The sequence below is a fragment of the Aulonocara stuartgranti genome (assembly GCF_965226115.1).
Source record: "Aulonocara stuartgranti genome assembly, chromosome: 17".
In the NCBI taxonomy this organism is placed as follows: domain Eukaryota; kingdom Metazoa; phylum Chordata; class Actinopteri; order Cichliformes; family Cichlidae; genus Aulonocara; species Aulonocara stuartgranti.
In genome coordinates, this window is record NC_138953.1 from 40,221,985 (window position 1) to 40,235,822 (window position 13,838).

Genomic DNA, 13,838 nt, shown 5'->3' on the forward strand with positions numbered 1-13,838 from the left:
AATAACACAGATGTGGAACTTAGAACCTCCGTTAAACATGATACAGGTTTTGTAGACATTAGCTCCAGTTTAATGTTGCCAACACGACTCAGCTTTCTGCATGAAGCTCAGCATTTGATGACACATTTCAAACAGACAAACATTTGCCTTCACTCTGAAATCTTTCTGTACGCACATAATCGCACGCACAACACTCATTAACAAGAGCACACTGCAAAAAGCAAAGGCACATGCGTGTGTCAGGCTCCATTATGATGTTTGTGAGGGTGGAGGAGGGTGCAGCTTGGGAAGACAGACCCTCAGTAAACCTTATTAGGAAGGAGAGTAATGTGGTTGCAGCTGAATTAGCAGCCGACAGCAGCACAGCGTCGCTGTGCTGAATGAACATGAAGATCTGATGGCTTCGCTTTACAGGCAAAACCCCAAACCAGACCGGCTAAAGAAAACTGTTGTTTCACAGGCTTTCGGTTCAGTAATTAGACCAAGCAAAGGCAAAGTTGTTGATAATTTAGTTGTCTGTCTCCACATTTTACATCCAGAGTTTGACCAGTTTCATAGACTGAGCCTCTCCATGGAAAGAAAAACTGATTTTCTCCTTTATTTTTCTATTATGTGAGATTTACAATCATGGTTTTTATAAAAGAAAAGACTGTATTCTGTGTCAGTTTTGTTTTATTTAACAGGTCATAATAAAAATGATCTAATCCATACCAGGCATCAGATGAACAACAATACATGTCATTATTTACTGGAAAAAATAAAGCGAAGCAGACTGAAGCAGGGGCGTAATTTGCAGGGAGTTTGTGGGGTTATGACCCCCCCCCCCCCCCAATAAAATTATGAATTATCTTGCATAAATAAGCTGTTGATTTTCTTTACTCATTTCAGGTATTACCAGCAAAGTAGGTGCACGTTTCATCATCTGGGAATTTAGCCAGATTTATTTATTTATTTGGACAGAGACAGGTGACCCCACCCAATGTTCAGCACAAAGTTACGCCGATGCTCTGAAGCAAGACCCAAGGCAGACAAAATTCAAAGTTTGACTGATTTACTGAATAACAATGAGCATGTAGGCGAGATGACAGCAGGGGTTACTGAGAGAGGAGAGATAGGTGAGTCAAGGTGACGAGGCTTACTTGTTTGTCTCACTTGTTTTCATCTGTAAATGGAGTCAAAGGAGGTTGGCAATTCAGAGGAGCAGAAGCAGTGACCTCTGGACCTGCTTAAAGGGAACAGGAAGAGTAAGCCACTCTTCAGCCACACAGATATGTTAGGCTAATCTTGCCAAAATGCTGGGGAGTCTTGAAGGAGCCTGATTACCACTCTAATGAAACAAACGGTCTGGCAGAGACTGGTTGTTGGAGCTGGTCCTTGAGTGCTGGTTGAGGATGAGATTGATGTGCAACAGGTCTGCAACCTAGACTCAGGGAGAGTTGGAAGGCCGAAGCAGAAAACAGACCAGCGGGGGCCCATCCATGACTGTTTCCTGCATGTTATGCTTTCCTTGCTTCAACAAAAAACAAGGTGTGCTCGTTTCCTGTGTGACTCTACCAGTGTTTATCAGTTGTGGAGGAATTTTGCCATATTCTTCTTGACAATGTTGGTTCAGTTTATTCATATTTGTGAGTGTAACAGAGTTCAAAAAGCTTAACAATGAAGTTCCTCAAAATTAATGTGCTTTATGAATAGTTGGAGTCACCTTGTGGACAAATACTGCAACTGCATTAAGGTTCCAAATAGCTGCGCAGTAGCTGTCTCAGCAAAGGAAAATAATGCATGCTCATTAGTAAAAACACTCACAGAGGTAACTGTTAACATGTATTTTTATTGTAAGCAGTACTAGCATGTACACTGAAAGTTACAGGCATTTTGGTGCATTAATACTAACTTTATTCACCAGTAGCATTTTTGGTTAGCATGCTAAGCTAGATAGCTAGAGGGCGCTGTCTGGCTCCACCCAGCTCGAACACTATGAGACTGTAACTGTTGCTTGTTAACAGACCCGAACGTTGCAGTTTTGTAACAGGATGATGACTGCGTGCTGTTATCTTTGTACAGGTAGGTGCTGTTACGCATTTTTACTTGATGTTGTTGTACAAAAACGATAAACAATGGTGTTTGTTTTAGATGAGAAATTTATGTGTTTTTTATTTTATTGTTGTTGTTTAAGAAAAAAGTAGAAATAACAGCTCTCACCTCGGTTAGCACAAGGATGGAAAAAATAAAAATACTGCTACTATATGATCGCACATTTGGTTTCAGCTAGAACTTTTAAAGAAAGACTTTGACAGCGTTGTATTGTAGGAATGTATATTAGTCTTTTGTTAACTAAGAACACACTGTCGATGATGACTAGGTGCTGTTGTCTTCGTACCAGAATAAAGAGGGAACCCAGAGTAGGAGCAAGTCCGTTGTCACAGTGCCGTCCTTTCTACATGGGCGTTTAACATCACATTCACCATAGACCAGGGGTAGGCAATCCAAGGCCTCGAGGGCCGGTGTCCTGCAGGTTTTAGATGTGTCCTTGATCCAACACAGCTTATTTAAATGGCTAATTGACCTCCTCAACATGTCTTGAAGTTCTCCAGAGGCCTGGTAATGAACTAATCATGTGATTCAGGTGTGTAGACCCAGGGTGAGATCTAAAACCTGCAGGACACCGGCCCTCGAGGCCTGGAGTTCCCACCCCTGCCGTAGACTCTCAGACCTGCAACAACTGCATGAGCACAGCTTTTTTTTTTTTTTTTTTTTTTTTTAAGCATCCGTCACATCATTTAACTCAGGTTGAGGTCTGCTCTTTGAATGGACTGTTGATTCTTTTCTATCTGTTGCGCGACCCAGTTTGGGCCACGCTTAGCTTTCACACATTTGACTCTAGAACATGTTGGTATACAGACGGGTTTGCGGTCAACTCAGTGACTGCAAAAAACCCCAAGTTGACTGTGAGGCCTCGGTGCTGACCTCTGTGCATTATTGCCACCTGCAGTCAGTTGATTTACTGCCAAATCAAAAAGACCACAAGCTTATCTCAGCCGACCACCTGACTAGTATTTCCTATGTTCTCAGGTCTCTTACTCTGTTATATGGTGAGCGGTGCTGCATTTTAATGTATGCAAGCGTGTAGATTAGTGTGTGAGCAGCTCCTGTGTGCATGTACAGTGCATTCAGTGTGTAAATGAGGGTGTACTGAGTCACACTCATACGCTGAAGGATGTTTTCCAGAAGAGGAGCGCCTCTATTTTAATTCCTGTGCCAAAATTCTTATCACTCGTATTAATTTTAGGACCGCTGGAGGAATACAGGGGAGAACCATCAATCTCCTGCTAATCCCTCAGATACATAGCAGCAGCTATAAGCTTTATATAGGTGTTTTTGGAACATGGGTGCTCTTTCATAATTCTGGTGCAGGAATCAGGTAACATTATAAAGCAGTGCTCCATTTTTAGGGACTTTTTTTTTTGAGCTACAACTGCATTTGGAACTTTTTTAACATAAGAGAAGCTGTGAGGCAAGTAGGTGTACTGTGATTGGTCCAGGTTTAAGTATGCCGATTGATTAAACACAGAAAATCATCTTTAAAAACTAATAACATTAGTAAAACCAGGGAAGTTCTAATAGTAGAAACTCCCTTTCTCTGGCTGTGATACCTCCACCTCTTCAGCCTCTCCTCCAGCCTGCCACCTACTCTCACTGCAGATTGTGGCAGCAGACCACACACCTGTCTCATTGTCCTCATGCATGCCCTGCACCACCTCCTCAGACTCTTCTGCAGCTCCACAGTTGCTCTCTTGACACTTGATCATATGTTTTTTTCTACATGCATTAGGACACCGTGCAGCACTTTCTCCTTCGCTGTACTTGTCCACACTCTCAAAGCGAACATCACAGCTGTTTTGCTCTTTCTCAGCACGTCTTTTCTTACTAGCTTCAAAAGCTCCTCTCCATATCTTCATGTTATGGTCAAATCTGCTAATGTGGTGTACGCTGGAATATGGATGTGTTGAATATTTAGTACTCTGTATGGCAGTATAGTTATGGCTTTAAAATCAGTTTCCTCACAGTTTATCTTTTGTTTTATACAATACTTTTATTTACAGAAGCACACAACCATACACCTTTTCTTAAACGATCAGCCCTGACCTCTCCTATGTCAAAGACGTGGAAACCTTAAAGACATCCAGGGGGAAATAGGAAGAGCACTCCTAAACTTTGTGGAAACCCTTCACACAACTGTTGAAGCTGTTACGGCTGTAAAGAGTTAAACCCTATGGATTAACCTCCTGAGACACGAACTCTTCCACAGCAGCATTTTTAATTTCTCTTTGATATTTGGGCTGATTGGGACCTGATGAATGTAAAAACAAAGAAGTACCAGATTTTTTTTTTTTTACATAATTTTTGTTCGTAAGGAAAATGAGAGCCACATATGAGGATATTCTTTTAAAATTTTGATAGAACAGTTGCAATATAATGTCCTGGTAAGTGGATATCAGGCCATTGTAGAGCAAGATTTAGTATTTTGGTCTAAATAACCCAAAATGTGACGTCCACACATGTGGACGGCAGGTCCTAGGAGGTTAAGAATGGGCTGTCACTCAAGTTCATATGCATGTGAAGTTGTTCATAATAAAATTCTGATAATTATTAAGAAAACCAATCTTTTCAGCCCCTCCCCATTATCTATATTCAAGTCAGTACAGCTCCCTTAAATGAGGTGCCGCACTTCCTGCTGTTCTCCACCTGGATGCAGATGTGTCCAGGATTGTTTGCCAGCAGCAACCAGCTGCAGCTGAGCTCCAGGCTCAGTTAATATGCAATGGCACACACTGACAGTTCCATTAAACTGTATTTATGGCAGCCACAAATAATTGATATGCAGATATGGCAGACTGGTCGCACTCGCAGAATTGTATTTGGCCCAGCAGTGCGATGCATCAAGCTGCCACGCTCAGTGACAACAGACACAATATGCACCATCACCGCGTATTGTTTGCCCTCATAGACATCTTTCACTGTCTGCTGCTTGTCTTGTTTTCCAGGTCGTATTTTCCTCATTTCCTCTTCTGTTTTTTATGATTTACCTTTTTTTTTTTCTTTTCTTTTTTTTAAATCCACCTGAAGCAACGGTTACTCACTAACTTGGAAAAAACAAACAGAAAAACTGACATTTCATAAAAGATGGTGTGGCAATATGCCCACAAGGTAGAAAATGCTATATTCTTCTGTGAGGAGTAAGTTTGTCCTTCAGTAAGAACTGTAAATCTCTATAGCTAAACCCCTCTCTGCTCATTCCACCGAAAGTCCCTTTGGTGCTTTAGACTGGATTTGTACAACAAAAGCCCCTCAGCTGTACAACATATCTGGGATGAACAGGCTCCAGTTCACCCATATTCTGTCTTAAACAGCTGCAATAGGCGTTTGTTGCATTAAGCTATAGTATTTAGCTTTTTCCAGACGGACATTAAGAATCTCGAATCAGAGAAGGAAAGAATAATATTTGCAGATTTAAGGCTAAGCAATGAAATACTCTGGTGATTACACTCTGATCAAACATTAGAGCAGAGTCCCCACTGATGACAGGAATGAGGACAGGACCCTGGCGTGTAAACGACGGTGGTTTTGGAGCGGAGTTAGCAGCTGTTTGAGACTCGCAGGGAAAGACCTGGCCGCGGACGGTGAGGCGGAGGTGAATGTGTGCTGCAGGCGGCTTTAGGGCAGAAGGTCTGAAAGGCAGAAAGACACAAAGGCAATGAATTTTTAAAGAACGGGGGCTCGTTAAACCACAGCAGACATGATGAAATTGAATGAGGGGAATCTGACAGCGTGGGAAAGTGGAAGTGACAGAGAGAACGGAGCAGCGGGAATAGCTCGAAGGATGAAGCTGGATGTGAGGGGGCGGATCATCCTCATCATCTGAAGCTTTATTCATTTATTATAGCTTCACCTACGGCACGCAGGGTTTGCACATGCGGTAAAATAACAGTGGCTTGGACATCAGAGATGCGCAGTAACGCATTACAAGTAACATCTTACTGTAATCCGATTACTTTTTCAAGCAACTAGTAATGTAAGGGATTACTATTGCAAAAAGTAATTAGATTACGGTTACTTTCCCATAAGCACGCTGCGTTACTAAACCATGATGTTGTTTGTGTGAGCGTCTCATGAAAGTGACGTACGAGCGTGCGACGTTCGTGGCAGCGACAGACGTGTGCAGATCAACAATGGATAATATGGAGTGCAGAGAGAGTACGAGCATGCAGCGTTTAGTGTGGAAGTAATCACATTACTTTGAGCTTGATTCTGTCAAAGTGACAAAAACATTAGCGTCTGCTGTGCACTCTGCATGGGAAGAAAACTTCTTTCTACAGCCAAAAATTTAACTTGAAATCTGAGCGAGCAGCGAGCACGCTGCCACGGGAACGTGACATTCACAGAGAAACCCCGGATCCCCCCACTGACATGTCGCTGTGGGCAAACCTCCACCCGCCCCACTCCTGCTAAACAGCTGACAATAGATTTAAGAGCTGCCGAGTCTTTGATTTGAGTTATTTTTGCTGTGTTTTACTTGCATCTATTTGAAAGAGTGTAAACACAAAACATGATTTTATTGTATATGCTGGAATATGCAGGAGATATTGAAAGACTGTTGCATATAATTTCATTTTGCTTGATGCATGAAGTTAAAAATTAAAATGAATAAAATACGTTTTAAAAAGAAACTTTTTCATTTGATGGATTATGCAAAGAAATAGAACTGGGCTGAAAGGTCTGTGCTTCATTATGTATTCAGGTTGTGTGTCATGTTTTTGAAAATTAAGTAAGTAATTGCTTTCGAAAATAAGTAATCAGTAAAGTAATGTGATTACTTTTTGGTGACATAATCAGTAATTAGTAACTAATTACTTTTTTCAAGTAACTTGACCAACACTGTTGGACAACTTGAGCACAACAATTAAATGTGATGGGCTAATGCTGCTTTCTTAGTTTCACAGTGAAACAAACACAGCAAAGACAACGTTCTCTGTTCTATGAACATAACATGCTGGGCCATGAAGACTGGGTTTATACAACAGGGAAAATATCCAGTTTGTCCACCTTTGCCCTGGATGTCTGTTTCACCCTAAACTGCACCACATTTGTTATATTGGATAAGACCTCAAACAAGAAGTCAAGACCATAAACCCATCTGTAATGTTTTCACATTGACTCCAAAACAACGGAGTTCCTCCTCACAGTCAGAGATGTTGCCTCCTGGTCATCCAGGTTTTAATGCACCTGTACCTCTGCTTTATACCGTCAGGACACATAACTATATAGACTCATCTGTCACCTTGTTAGATTCACATTTTCGTAATGCAAATATCACATGACAGCAACTCGGTGCATTCAAGAACCTAGACACGATCAAACCTGCTGAAAGCTGAGCGTCATAAGGGGAAGAGAGGTGGTTTAGTTGAACATAGCATGACTGTTGGTGCCAGAGCAGCTGGTCTGAGAATTTCAGAAACTGCTGATCTGCTGGGATTTTCCCACAGGAGCATTTCTTGGTTTTACAGGAAGTGGTCCAAAAAAGAAACTATCCAGTGAGAGGTGTTTCTCTGGGTGAAGATGCCTCACTGAGGTCAGAGGAGACTGCTTTGAGCTCATAAGCAGGTAACAGTAACTCAAATCACCACATGTTACATGCAGTAGAGCATCTCTGAATGCACAACACGTCCAACCTTGAAGCAGATTAGCTACAGCAACAAAGACCACAGTGGGTGCCACGCCTGTCAACTGAGAACCGGAAACTGAGGCTGCAGTTCACACTTTTGATGAGTGAGATTTTAGTGTCGTATCAGTCCATTTCTCAGAACTAATTAGCCAATACCTGTGTCCTTGAGTTGCACCTGTACATTTTATTAATGCAACTGGCTAAGCAAGCTAGGTAAGTGCTAGCCAATACGCCATATAAGTCACATGAGGTGTGAAAAACCAACATGGTGCCACACAAACATGTAACGCAGAATCTACAACCACTGGGTGATGTCCACCTTTACAGTCTATGGTTTTCTTTGAGGCAAACCACACCTGTCACCTGTCAGTCAAAGCACGCAGCAAGAGTGCTTTCACTGTATTTGAGCAGTTCTAATCTTATTATCTTATTATGTCATGGTCTGTTCACTGTAGAGCAGCTAGGATGTTTGGGATAACGAGCAGATTAGGTAAGAATCGAAGTTTCCGCAGTAAAAGTGAAGGATTTCATGGATACAAGTGTAGCAAACAGGTCTGTGAAGTACTTCAGTAAGATTGTACTTCTTGTATTAATGCTAGGTACTGATCTTGTACTGTATACGCTGTTTATTTCCTGTGATTTGTTTCATCTGCACTTTAGTATAAATAGATACTGATGTTAACTTTGGAAAATCGGCACTGAATGAAGAGCAGGCATCGCTGCAGGTCACCTGATGAATGGCTTCACTTACAGCCAACAGTGTAATGCTTAGTCATGATCTATCATCGCCCACAGGGCTCTCCTCTTCTTGTCGCCTCCTCTCTTCTTTCCGTTTCTCCTCCTCTGTCTTCTGCCCATATTGTACTTCTACTTCTAACCTGGTCTCGTCTCTTTTCTCGCACCGTTTCTGTCCTGCATGTTCCTTCTATCTGCCTCTGATCCGTTTTGTTCATGTATGCACGGACAGAGGAAACTGAAATGCAGTAACTGTTGTGAAAGTTATTAATACTGAATATCAACAGCTAGATAAAACCCAGCACCACAGTGAGGAAAATACACACAGCACTGTGGATTTATTAAGTTCATCAAATGACACAAACAGTACAGTCTGGAAACTCTGGTCATTTTGATTTTTGTCTACAAATATAGACAAATTCAAGCCTCCTGTCCAGTTCTTGAACATGTGAATTAAGCATTCGCATTGCGCTGCTTTTGCGGAGCAGCTTCTCTGTGTTTGAAAGGCTTCTTTAGCAGATTTACTTTGATGTCTAGCTGGTGATCAGCCACTCTGACATAAATTAATTTGGGAATTCACTTTTCATGCAAGCTCTCCGGTCCCAGTGGCAGCAAAGCAGCCTCAAAGCATTTACTGTGCTTCAGTCAGTTGGATGATATTTTCATCTTGATATGCAGGGCCTGCATTTAATTCAACACATTATTCCAAAGTAATTAAACTTTAATTTGCACTAAATTCATTTACTAACAAATCAATTAGTTAACTGTTCAACAGTTTGGAAACAAAAGCGTCTGGACTTCTTTAAGTTGCTTGAAGACGTTTCACCTCTCATCTGAGAAGCTTCTTCAGTTCTAGGGTCAAATGGTGGAGAGTCCCAGATTTAAGCCCTGTGGGAGTTTCCCCCCCCAAGAGGGTCATGAACCCCCTGTTGATCCTCTACCTAATCACATGAGCCAAGGTGTGAAAATGGGTGTAGGTCACAATCAACCAAGGTTTCAGGTGAACCCGCTGTGAAACCTAGCCCCACCCTATCATCTGATTTTCTGAAGTCACTCCCCCCATGGGGGGGAGGGGGGGTGTCCCCCCATGGGCTTAAATCTGGGACTCTCCACCATTTGACCTTAGAACTGAAGAAGCTTCTCAGATGAGAGGTGAAACGTCTTCAAGCAACTTAAAGAAGTCCAGACGCTTTTCTTTCCAAACTCCTTGGGCTACGATGAGCTGGATGACTGAGAACCTTCACAAAGACTCTGCTAAAATGCACCTTTGTAGAGATTTTAGTGGTGGAAGGGGAACTTTGTGACCTTTTTCTTAAAAAGTCTTTTCATATAGAAAACTTTAGATGATATGGACAAAACTATTAGTCCACACATTTTGTCTTCCACCCCATGCAAGGTGCCTTTACAAACATTTACACTGAATTTAATGTAACAGTCAGTTTTTCCTGGACACTAAACCATCAGCTGTGGTATTATTACACACTGGAAGGGTTTGGAAACCACACTATTTCGCCCTTGACGCAGCAGAGCACATGAAGCTTCACGGCGGAGATGCCAGATGCTGATGTGTTCCAAACCTCCTCTGACATTAACATCAGCACCAAAAGTGTGCAGTGGGAGCTTCCTGGCTTGCTTTTCTATGGTCTCCACTCTCACGGCACACTGTGAGCCAGGTTGCTATAGAGATGCTGCACACATACCCAAACACCTAGCCAGGTGATAGCTACTTTAGCTCTTACTTGGTTTTATTTTGATTTTAAATGCCGGTACCTCGTCAGTGCCCAGCTTTGCTGCCCAGTATCCATTGCATTGTGTTTCTACAGTGCACTCCCCATAACCCATCAGTCCATCAGACGGCGCAGGTCAGACATGAGTTATAAAGCTCTGGCTGTGATGGATATCTTGTCTGACTGACTGCTTGATTAACTGCAACAAGCCATTGTTTAACACATCTGCTGTAACTCATATTTATATCAGTCACCAAAATAGGATATGCTTCAGAAACTACTAGCCAGATTTTCAGGTTCGGGTTAATCATGTCAACCAGCACATGTCTATACTTACACAACTTTCCCCCCTTTTTGCCACAGCAGTATATGTGTGTTACATTGTCTGCCCTCTGTGATCTCAGACCCTTCTGCCTATTCTATCATCTAGTCCCCTCCTCTGACTAAAATATAATACTGTAATACGGAGTAACGTCCTGGATGTAATGAGGGAAGGTCACTGCTGACTGATCCAGCAATGTGAAACTCAAATCTTGTGTCTGCACCTCCCCCAGAGTCAATACTGTCAGTTAAATCAAACAGCTCTAGCTTGCTCTGGATGCTCTCTTTCTCTTTTACATTTCAGATACACAGTTTTTGCACAGACTGGTGTGGCGTGCATTTACAGGAGCGGTCTAAACCCATGTCCTTGTTTTTGTGGTCGTTTGTAAGGTCCCCCGCTCTCCCAAGTCTGAACAGGTATGCATTTCTTTCCAGAGAACATTTAAAGCAGTGACTAAAGGTTTTGAACCGTATCCTTGAGGCGACTCTAGTTTTACTGAATGAGCATCTTTAATCCATACAACCACGGCCACACAGGTGTCTACGCTCCTTTACACACGGAGGAAAGTTCCTGTTAAAGTTTCAACTTTGACTCTCCCAGAGTTTTCCTGTAAAATGTGTCTGGGCTCTTATGGATTAATATCTTGATTAAAGACATTTCAGTTTTTGTCATAGTGGTGGATCAAAGAAACAGATTACTGTTCTGAAAAACAATAACTTGTGTTTACACTTTTGTGTTTGCAAAAAACCCAACCTAGTAAGATAATTAATGAGAATAAGATGTGGTGGGTCATTGTTCTTTTGCCTTTGGCTAAAGTCAGGATAGATGTTTACTTTGGTTGTAGGTGTCAGGGTCCTGGGTCTCCTGACCCAGCGTTTTAGTTCTTTGTGATTTTTGTATTATTGTACTTGGTGTGAGTTTCTAGTTTCGATCCCTTGCCCTTCATGTTTCTCTGTGTCCCCTCTGTTCTGTGTAGTCTGTGTCTGCATGTTTGAGTTCCCCTCTGTGTCTCTCGGTTCTTAGAGTCCTCTGCCTTATGGTTCATGTCTCTGTGTTTCTTAGTTGCTGTCTCCACTGTGTCAAGTTCGCGTCTCTGTGTGATCCTTCCTGTTTTACTTTGAAGGTCCGTGTCTTATGTGAATGTGTCCTGCTTTGCTTGTCTCATCAGTTCTAATTTCCCCCAGCTGTGCTCTCCTTCTGTGTCTCATTCTCCTCGTTACTTCCCAGTGTATTTAGTCCCTGTGTTTCTCTGAGTCAGTGTTGCGTCGTACCCTCAACAAGCTGTGTGTGTTTTGCCTCCGTGTTGCCAGTGTTTTGTTTCCAGTTCAGTGTTTTGTGCTTCAGTGTTTTAGTCCACCAGCGTTTTTGTTTGTCTTTTGGTGAGTTTAGTTAGTAAGAGGTTTTCCAGCATTAAAGCTGCGCTTTAAGTTGAACTTCTGTGTCTGAGTCCTGCATTTTGGATCCACCACTCCTGCTTGCCCGCCTGCCACACAGCCAACCATGACAGTAGGTCTTTATTTGAAGCAAAGCTAGACGTGTTCTCTGCAGATTCATGTCTAGCATACAGACATGAGAGTGGTAGCAAGGTGTTACCAGTCTCTCAATCCTCTAAATCTTCTAAGATGTCAGACTCTTTCTTTTATTGTCTTGAATTCCTTTTGTTCCCTGAATGTTTTTAGCACACACTGACTTTGTACCAGTGGTATTTTCACTAAAAGGATCTGCTTGTTTTCATCTCCCAGTCTTTTTCTGTAATTTTGGGTAACTAAAAGAAAAATCACTTTCTGTGGCAGTAAAGGTTACCTGGTCGACTGAACGCAGATCCGGTACTGAGCTGCACGACAAGCTGTCCCTGCAGTTTTATCTCAGATGTGTAGCCATGAGCTACTGTGAGTATCATCACAAGAAACTGATATTTCAGACAAAGTTTTCCTGATTGTGTTTCCAACATTTCACAGTTCACAACCCCAAAGTACCTCGTCAGCCACGTCTTACTGTGTAAGTGAGGCGAGTAGCCAAAGATGAGAAGACGGAGGACTATGAGATGTTCAGAAATAAAATATACTCAACACAAGCCTTGCAACAGATGTCAGCTTGTAAAATTGAGTGATTATAGTTGCAATAAAGCATTAAGTGGTCAGACTAATGTATTTGTTTTTGCTACTTTTTAAACTTGACCCTGATAAGGAAGAGCAGAAGAGGATGGATGGGAGGATGGGAGGATGGATGGATGGGAGGATGGAGGGAGTATGGATGGATGATGGATGGGATGATGGATGGGAGGATGGATGGAGGGAGTATGGATGGGAGGATGAGGGATGGATGGATGAGGGATGGATGGATGCTTTCCTATACTGATTCTGTTCCCACAGCACTGACGTAGCTGTCTACACTTAGAAGAAGGACTAGTCCCAGTAGGTTCGATCACTAAGATTTCGTTCACAACAAGGTCCAGATCTCAGTTTCATCCCATGTCAATCAAATCATGGTTGTATATTTCCACTTCATCACAGTGATATTTATTTTTTGTTCTGATTAAGACACACATGGCTAACAGAGTGAACTCCAGGCCTTCATTACAAATAATAAACATATTCTTCTTCATAATAATACAATCAAAAGTGCTTATTCCAAAAACGTGTCTCGTTTCTCTTCGTATTTCTTCTTTCCTTTCCTAATTGTTTCTTCAAACAATTAAAGAGGAATTTGAGGCCAGCTTTTCAAGAAACAAATCACATCTGCAATTGGAAAAACGGGCCTTTTTCTAAAACGAGCGCCCACTATCCCTCAGTGGGATAAATGATCATGTGACTGCGGCGTGAGGAGCTTGAATCTGGGTCTGAACGTGATTGGTGCACATATGAATGTGTGCGTTGGTGGATGCGTCTTTTCAACAAACTTGTGTTTGATTTCATAGAGACGCTTAACAGCTCCACTGTTTCACAGCATGTGAGACATAAAGGTTTGGAGGAATGAGCCCACACTGATTCGTCCACTCGCTCACCGCCGAGCACACCGTGGCTGCTCCTCTCTATGTTGTGTCTGCAGTACGCTATATGTCTGATTGGCTTTTCTGCCTAACTCCATAAACAGTAGGCGATTACCGTAAGGACTGGTTTACCTGCGCCCACTGTTTTACGCCGTACTGATAAAACAGAGCTCTGGGTTTATGCATCATGGGGAATTTTTTTCTGGCACTGATTACCGTTCCAGACAGATCCAGCACTTGGTCCGGATCCGGACCGAGGTCAGCCATTTGGTGACGTATGGACTAGTCCCTTAGCTTAGCTGGAAGTCATACAGTCAAATAATACGTCAATAAATCGTATCGATG

The 13,838-nt window shown here is 42.3% G+C and overlaps 1 protein-coding gene across 2 annotated transcripts in view; it reads left to right on the plus strand.

Moving 5' to 3' along the window:
• Nucleotides 1-1,742: 1,742 nt before the first annotated feature.
• Nucleotides 1,743-13,838, plus strand: part of fam163ab (family with sequence similarity 163 member Ab) — a 46,015-nt gene continuing 33,919 nt past the window's right edge. Inside the window, exon 1 of one of the 2 annotated variants that reach the window (XM_082510403.1) lies at nt 1,743-2,061. The gene's annotated coding sequence lies outside the window, so the exon portion shown is untranslated. Of the gene's footprint in view, nt 2,062-10,767; nt 10,921-13,838 lie in introns of those variants that run through there. The other variant, XM_082510405.1, reaches the window with a different exon arrangement.